This window comes from Schistocerca cancellata, chromosome 1 (assembly GCF_023864275.1).
Source record: "Schistocerca cancellata isolate TAMUIC-IGC-003103 chromosome 1, iqSchCanc2.1, whole genome shotgun sequence".
Classification (NCBI taxonomy): Eukaryota; Metazoa; Arthropoda; class Insecta; order Orthoptera; family Acrididae; genus Schistocerca; species Schistocerca cancellata.
In genome coordinates, this window is record NC_064626.1 from 423,068,334 (window position 1) to 423,076,780 (window position 8,447).

Genomic DNA, 8,447 nt, shown 5'->3' on the forward strand with positions numbered 1-8,447 from the left:
TCGGCCCCTGATAGGGAGGTCCGGCAACGGGCCCTGCAGTTAGAAGACCCTTCCCTCGAGGAAGTCCTGTCCATTGCTCAATCGTATGAAGTCTCTCAAGCTGCCGGTGAACAGCTGGAAGCGTGGTGCGACGTCGCGGCGGTTCAGGGCGGCGCGGCCGCGTCCACTGCGTCCGGGGTGGACGACGTGCGAGCGGTACAATCCGGCCGTTACGGCCGCTCCCGCACGGCGCGTAGACAGAGTTCCGGCCTCCGACTCCTGTTACCGTCCTGTGAGTCGTGCTATATACATCACGATCGGTCGGAGTGCCCCCAGCGTTGGGCCGTTTGTCGCAAATGTAATAAAAAAGGACACATGGCTAAAGTTTGCCGCTCAGCCTCGAAAGAATCGAAGGAAGCCGCTACAGAGGACATGGACGTTGACATTCAGGAAGTTTCATCGGGCCAGGCCGACGCATCGGCCCACAAACTCTTTATCGAGGTGTCGGTTCGGTCGCGCCGATTACGACTGCTAGTAGATACGGGCGCGGCAGTTTCTTTGTTGAATGCACAAACTTACTCCGACCTTGGGTCGCCCCCGTTGGCGCCAGTTTACCGGCGTCTACGCGGTTATGGTAAACAGTTCATTCCCCTACTGGGTCAATTCACTACCGACGTGACTTACAAATCAGTCACTCGGCCTATTACTTTTATTGTTGTCAGTGATGCGAGCTCCGCTAACATTTTTTGGCTTGGATGCCTTTCAAGCTTTCAGGTTTTCTATCACTGACACCATACAGTTGGTCTCCGAAGACGTTCCCTATCAATCATTAGAATCTTTGATCTCTGACTTTCCGGATATCTTTGAGGAGGGCCTGGGGCGTGTTTCAGACTTTGAAGCTCACTTAACGTTGAAGGCGTCGGCTCGCCCGCCTTTTCTACGCGCGAGGCCCTCAGGTAAAGGAAGAGCTAGATCGGCTGACAGCCCTAGGGGTCGTTCTTCCCATTTCTTCTAGTGAGTGGGCTTCGCCCCTCGTTATTGTCAGGAAATCCTCAGGAAAATTACGTCTTTGCGACGATTTCAAGGCTACCATTAATTCCCAATTGGTGGTGGACACCTATCCTTTGCCTCGTGCTGATGAATTGTTCTCCACCATAGCGGGAGGCCAATATTTTTCGAAAATCGATCTTTCGGAGGCTTATCATCAGATACCTCTTGATGAGGACTCCAAACGGCTGGCGGTTGTCAACACCCCATTTGGCCTTTACCAATACCAGTGGTTGGCCTTAGGAATATCCAGTGCCCCGGCGATATTCCAGCGTTATCTTGAGCACGTCACGTCAACAATCCCTCATTGTATTAATTACCTGGACGACATAATTGTCACGGGCCGCAGCACGAAGGAACACTTGCACAACCTTCGTACCCTCTTTCTCAAATTCAGGTCCGTGGGCTTGCGTTGCAACCTGCGTAAGTCAAACTTCTTCCAACCGTCCATTGAGTATGTGGGCTACACAATCTCTCGGCACGGCGTCCAGCCGCTAGGAAGTTTGGTCCAAGGTATTGTCGACCTTCCGTGGCCCGCTTCGCTGAAGGAGTTACAAGCTTTTTTAGGCAAGATTGCCTATTACCACCGGATCATTCCCAGTGCTTCCACCATCGCCCGCCCCCTGTACTGCCTTCTGCACATGGGTGTTCCTTTTGATTGGTCGCCTGCATGCGAGCGAGCGTTCACCTCGTTGAAAGGCCTCCTCACGTCAGTGCCGTGTTTGGCTACTTTTGACCCCCATAAGCCGTTGGTCCTGGCTGCTTCACAGTATAGGGTGGGGGCGGTCCTGGCCCATCGCAACGCAGATGGTTCTGAGCAGCCACTGGCGTTTGCATCTAAAACTCTTAGTCCCACACAGGCCCATTACTCTCAGGTGGAAAAAGAGGCTTTGGCCATTGTCTACGCTGTTACCAAGTTTCACCCTTTCTTGTGTGGCACGAAGTTTCAGTTAATCACTGACCATAAGCGGTTAATATCGTTATTTGGCCTCGCCTCTCAGATTCCGGATAGGGCAGCTCACAGACTACATCGCTGGGCCTTGTTCCTCTCTAAGTACCATTATGATATTCATTTTCGCCCTACTGGACAGCATGCCAATGCAGACGCTCTTTCCCGTCTTCCAGTGGGCCCGGATCCTAAGTTCTATCGAGAGGAGATTATGTGTTTTCATTTGGATGTGGCGTCCCACCAAGCGGTTGATGGCTTCCCGATCACTAGTTCTAGAGTCGCCAGGGAAACGGCAGCTGACCCGGTTCTCCGGCAAGTAGTTCGTCTCATTCAGCAGGGGTGGTCATCCCGACCTCCAGGTCGGGCCTCGGACCCTCTTCATAATTATTTTGTTCTACGAGACCACCTCTCCGTCTTGGAAGGAGTTCTCCTTCTGGCTACCGATGATACAGCTCCTCGCGTGGTTGTTCCTGCAAGTTTGCGAAGGGAAGTCCTCACGTTATTACATGAGGGGCACTGGGGTGTTTCCCGTACTAAAACCTTGGCTCGCAGACATGTGTACTGGCCCGGTATTGACAGAGAAACTGAGCACTTGGTGGCCGCCTGTTCCCAGTGTGCGAGCCAACAGGCATCTCCCAGGTCAGCGTTCTCTTCATGGCTGCCTGCAACCAAGGCATGGGAACGTGTTCACATTGATGTTGTGGGCCCGTTTCTCAATGGCTTTTGGCACATTGTCATTGATGCTTATTCCCGATTTCCATATGTGGTTCGCTGCTCCTCAACCACTTCAGAGGTTGTAATCCAGGCACCAGCAAAAATATTTTCTGTGGAAGGTCTGCCAGTCACCCTGGTCTCGGACAATGGACCTCAGTTTATGTCACAGACCTTCCATGATTTTTGTAGGCACTTCGGTATTCGGCACGTTTGCTCTCCCCCCTTTCATCCACAATCGAATGGGGAAGCTGAGCGCATAGTGCGCACATTTAAGACACAGATGAAAAAGTATGTGCACGAATTTGCTACGGAGGAGGCATTGACATTTTTCCTGACGGAATACCGGACCACACCTATGGGAGAACGCAGCCCCACAGAGCTCCTCCACGGGCGCCAACCTAGGACTCTGCTGCACCTCCTTCAGCCCGGTCCTCCCCAGTCTTCGCAAAATGGAGTACCCGGCTTTCCACCAGGTATGTCGGTCTGGGCACGTGGGTTTGGTCGCAATCCACGTTGGATACCGGCGATGGTCCTGCACCGAAATGGCCGCTGGCTCTATACCTTGCAGATGGGGGACCGGGAGGTACGTCGTCACCAAAATCAGCTACGTCCATGTTTGGGCGCCCACCCTCCGACCCCTCGGGCACCGGCTTCCCCATTGCCGGCACCTGTGTTGGTTTCTCAGGGGACGCTACCACCCCTCCCCCCTGTGATTCCGCCACACTGCGATGGCTCTCAGCCTTGGCAGCCTCCAGTAGCTCCAGCTCCGGCATCGCTATCGTTAGCGATGCCTCAGCGAGTGCCGGCCCCACTCACAGGCCCAGTTTCTCAGCGGGCTGGTTCGCCTGTGGTTGTCCCCTCTTCATCGTCCCCGCCACTGGGTCTTGCCCCTCCCGGGGTGTACCAGGATCCAGAGTTCGACGGCCTGTCTCCCGTTTTGTCCCAAGTTCTGGTGATGGGACGACGGGGGCCTCTTCGTGTGGGTCACTTCCAGCCATATTCAAAGGTTCCGGCTCGAGGGTTGGCAGATCCCCTCGACTCCAGCCTTCCGATGGACGTGGAGATCATCACTCCTGCACGACGCTCCACCTTCCGACGCAGTGGATCACAGTGGTTTCACCCCCCGAAGGAGGAGGAGTGCAGTAGCCACCAGAAAGATCGCGGGAGGCGCACATCGGCACGGCACATCACGGATGATAGTTGCCGCAAATAGAGTCCCGTCCACCAGAGGGCACGCGTGAATTCGGCCGCGACCTCTGCCAGCGGAACAACAACAACAACTCAGGCAGCACGGGCCGTGCCCAGTCAGTTCACATCGGGCATGTCTATGAGACAGTTCCCAGTCTACTCTGAAGTGCGACGGAATATGTGAACCATGTTACTACAGACATGACCGAATAAAAGTTCATGTATAAATACTGAACTTAGTTTCACAAACAGAAAGTTTCGAAAAATCTGTAAAGCATTCAAACATGTCAAGTTTTTAGACATTAGCTCCAAAGAAAGAAGCTACTTTACTCGCCATTGAATGCACAGAAACCGCCAAGGAAAACATGTACTTGCTAATGCATTATTACCAGAAACATCCTAACTATATGAAACACCATGCCACCAATCCCAATAAAAGCGCCCTGTGCCTAATGAAACAGTAGGTACTACTGGAAGAAAAAGAAACAGCTGCATCAAAAAATTCACTTGCACTTAATGAAGAAGCAGATAGGAAAACTTCACCAACAAAAACACAAGAAACTGGCGGCGAATTATTACACAGTCAAAATTTGGATATCGCTATTCAAACAGCAGCTCAACAAGAAAAGTCTACAATATCACAACATACTCCCAATGCATCATATTCATCATTGGAGAGTCACATTTCTCCTGGGAGAACAGCTTCAAGCAGCAAGATCTGATTTGATTTGATTTTTATTGTTGTGGAGACCTCAGAGATCATCTGAGGCATTACGAATGTCAATATTACACAGTATAAATGTTACACAAATAATTACAAAAACAAGAAATATATTACACAATATAAATATTACAGTGGTTCATGGTGTGGGTTCCTGTAGTCATGTCCTAGTTCATGAACCACGGGCAACATATGAGTGGCCAAGTAAGTGGTCCCGACAGTCGGGATACCAGTTACTTTGGAATAAGGCTGGGCACCTCGGACATATTCTGAGTCGTGGTCACCTTTGTGCTCATACGGCAAAGACTACCAAATCCACTGGTTAGTCCCTCAACCGTTAGGGGTAAAACTCAATGGGACTCAGGGCAAGTAAGGCTAGCTACCTGCTTCCCTGGTACTTTAAATATGATGCTGGCAACAATCAGAGCAAAATGCCTTGGACCTTTGGAGGTGACAAACCAGGGACTCCTAAGATACGACTTGGAAAACAAATGGTAATGAGATGGGGAGCTATTAATATCAATGGGGGCTACTCTGGGAAGAAGGTAGAGCTGGCAGAGGCTGCAAGTAAGATGGGGCTGGACGTTTTAGCTGTTAGTGACATTCGGGTAAGGGGTGAAAAAGAAGAGGAAGTGGGAGAATACAAGGTCTACCTGCCAAGAGTCAAAGCAGGAATAGCACAATGGGCTGTAGGGCTTTACATCAGGAAAGAAATGGAACCCAGCGTAGTTGCAATAAGGTATGTAAACGAACGACTGATGTGGATAGGTTTGACAGTGTCTAGCAAGAAAATTAGGATTGTGTCAGTATATTCGCATTGTGAAGGGACAGATCAAGATAAGATGGATAGTTTTTATGAGGCACTCAGTGATTTAGTTGTTAGAGTAAAGGACAAGGACAGTGTTCTGCTCATGGGTGATTTTAACGCCAGGATTGGAAATCGAACAGAAGGGTATGAGAAGGTTATGGGTAAATTTGGAGAGGATATGGAGGCCAACAGGAACGGGAAACAACTCTTGGATTTCTGTGCCAGTATGGGCTTAGTAATCACAAACTCCTTTTTTAAACATAAGAACATTCACCGGTATACTTGGGAAGGCAGGGGAACCAGATCTGTCATTGACTATATAATAACAGATCAGGAACTCAGGAAGGCTGTGAGGGACACACGTGTATTCAGGGGATTCTTTGATGACACTGATCATTATTTAATCTGCAGTGAAATTGGGATTGTGAGGCCGAAAGTGGAGGAGGTCAGGTCCATATGTAGGAGGATAAGAGTGGAGAAACTTCAGGATAAGGAAATCAGGCACAAGTACATAACAGCAATCTCAGAAAGGTACCAGTTAGTTGAATGTAGTAAATTACAGTAATTGGAAAAGGAATGGACGAGGTACAGGGACACAGTACTAGAAGTGGCTAAAGAGTGTCTTGGAACAGTAGTGTGTAAAAGTATGAGGAAGCAAACAGCTTGGTGGAATGACACAGTCAAGGCAGCCTGTAAAAGGAAAAAGAAGGCGTATCAAAAATGGCTACTTACTAGAACTCGGGTAGACAGAGAAAGTTATGTTGAAGAAAGAAACAAAGCCAAAGAGATAATTGCAGCATCCAAGAAGAAATCTTGGGGAGACTTTGGAAACAGGTTGGAGACTATGGGTCAAGCTGCTGGAAAACCATTCTGGAGTGTAATTAGCAGTCTTTGAAAGGGAGGTAAGAAGGAAATGACAAGTATTTTGGACAGGTCAGGAAAACTGCTGGTGAATCCTGTGGATGCCTTGGGTAGATTGAGGGAGTATTTTGAAGAGTTGCTCAATGTAGGTGAAAATACGATCGGTAATGTTTCAGATTTCGAGGTACAATGGGATAGGAATGATGATGGAAATAGGATCACATTTGAGGAACTGGAGAAAATGGTCAATAGATTGCAGTGCAATAAAGCAACTGGGGTGGATGAAATTAAGTCAGAACTCATCAAATACAGTGGAATGTCAGGTCTTAAATGGCTACACAGGATAATTGAAATGGACTGGGAGTCAGGACAGGTTCCATCAGACTGGACTAAAGCAGTAATCACACCAATCTTTAAACATGGAAACAGAAAAGATTGTAACAACTACAGAGGTATCTCTCTAATCAGCGTTGTGGGTAAAATCTTCACAGGTATTGTTGAAAGGAAAGTGCGAGTATTAGTTGAGGACCAATTGGATGAAAATCAGTGTGGGTTTAGGCCTCTTAGAGTTTGTCAGGACCAGATCTTTAGCTTGCGGCAAATAATGGAGAAGTGTTATGAGTGGAACAGGAAATTGTATCTATGCTTTATAGATCTAGAAAAGGCATATGACCCGGTTCCTAGGAGGAAGTTATTGTCTGTTCTACAAGATTATGGAATAGGAGACAAACTTTTGCAAGCAATTAAAGGTCTTTACGTGGATAGTCAGGCAGCGGTTAGAGTTGACGGTAAATTGAGTTCATGGTTCAGAGTAGTTTCAGGGGTACGGCAAGGCTGCAACCTGTCTCCACTGTTGTTCATATTATTTATGGATCATATGTTGAAAACAATAGACTGGCTGGGTGAGATTAAGATATGTGAACACAAAATAAGCACTCTTGCATATGCGGATGACTTAGTTGTGATGGCAGATTCTATTGAAAGTTTGCAAAGTAATATTTCAGAGCGAGATCAGAAATGTAAGGACTATGGTATAAAGATTAGCATCTCCAAAACGAAAGTAATGTCAGTGGGAAAGAAATAAAAACGGATTGAGTGCCAAATAGGAGGAACAAAGTTAGAACAGGTGGACGGTTTAGGATGCATATTCTCACAGGATGGCGACATAGAGAAAGAACTGGAAGCGACGTGTAGCAAAGCTAATGCAGTGAGCACTCAGCTACGATCTACTCTCTTCTGCAAGAAGGAAGTCAGTACCAAGACTAAGTTATCTGTGCACCGTTCAATCTTTCGACCAACTTTGTTGTATGGGAGCAAAAGCTGGGTGGATTCAGGTTACCTTATCAACAAGGTTGAGGTTACGGATATGAAAGTAGCTAGGATGATTGCAGGTACTAGTAGATGGGAACAAAGGCAAGAGGGTGTCCACAATGAGGAAATCAAAGAAAAACTGGGAATGAACTCTATAGATGTAGCAGTCAGGGCGAACAGGCTTAGATGGTGGGGTCATGTTACACGCATGGGAGAAGCAAGGTTACCGAAGAGACTCATGGGCTTAGCAGTAGAGGGTAGGAGGAGTTGGGGCAGACCAAGGAGAAGGTACCTGGATTCGGTTAAGAATGATTTTGAAGTAATAGGTTTAACATCAGAAGAGGCACCAATGTTAGCACTGAGTAGGGGATCATGGAGGAATTTTATAAGGGGGCTATGCTCCAGACTGAACGCTGAAAGGCATAATGAGTCTTAAATGATGATGATGATGATGATGATGATGATAAATATTACACAAATAATTGTAGTACCTCAGTATCTCCGAAAAGGTCGTCAAGAAAAATAAAAAAAGTGTAAAACGTGTCAGCTAATAACAAAAATATTTTATGATCAGGTAACCCCTTTCACTAGAGGACACAGCAGACATAAATCTTCCTCACATAGAAGAATGTGACAACCTTAACATATACTGTCACAATGTACAAGGATTGAGAAATAAAGTAACTGAATTTGAAATTCTTACAAGTGATACTAATGTTTTGTGAAACATGCACTTACTGTGTATTAGTGAACACTGGCTAAAAGAGTCAGAATTACCTTATCGGTATATTCAAAACATCAGATTAGTTCACCACTATTCTAGGAAAAATTACAAAGGTGGTGGAACTTGTATCTACATAAGAAATAGC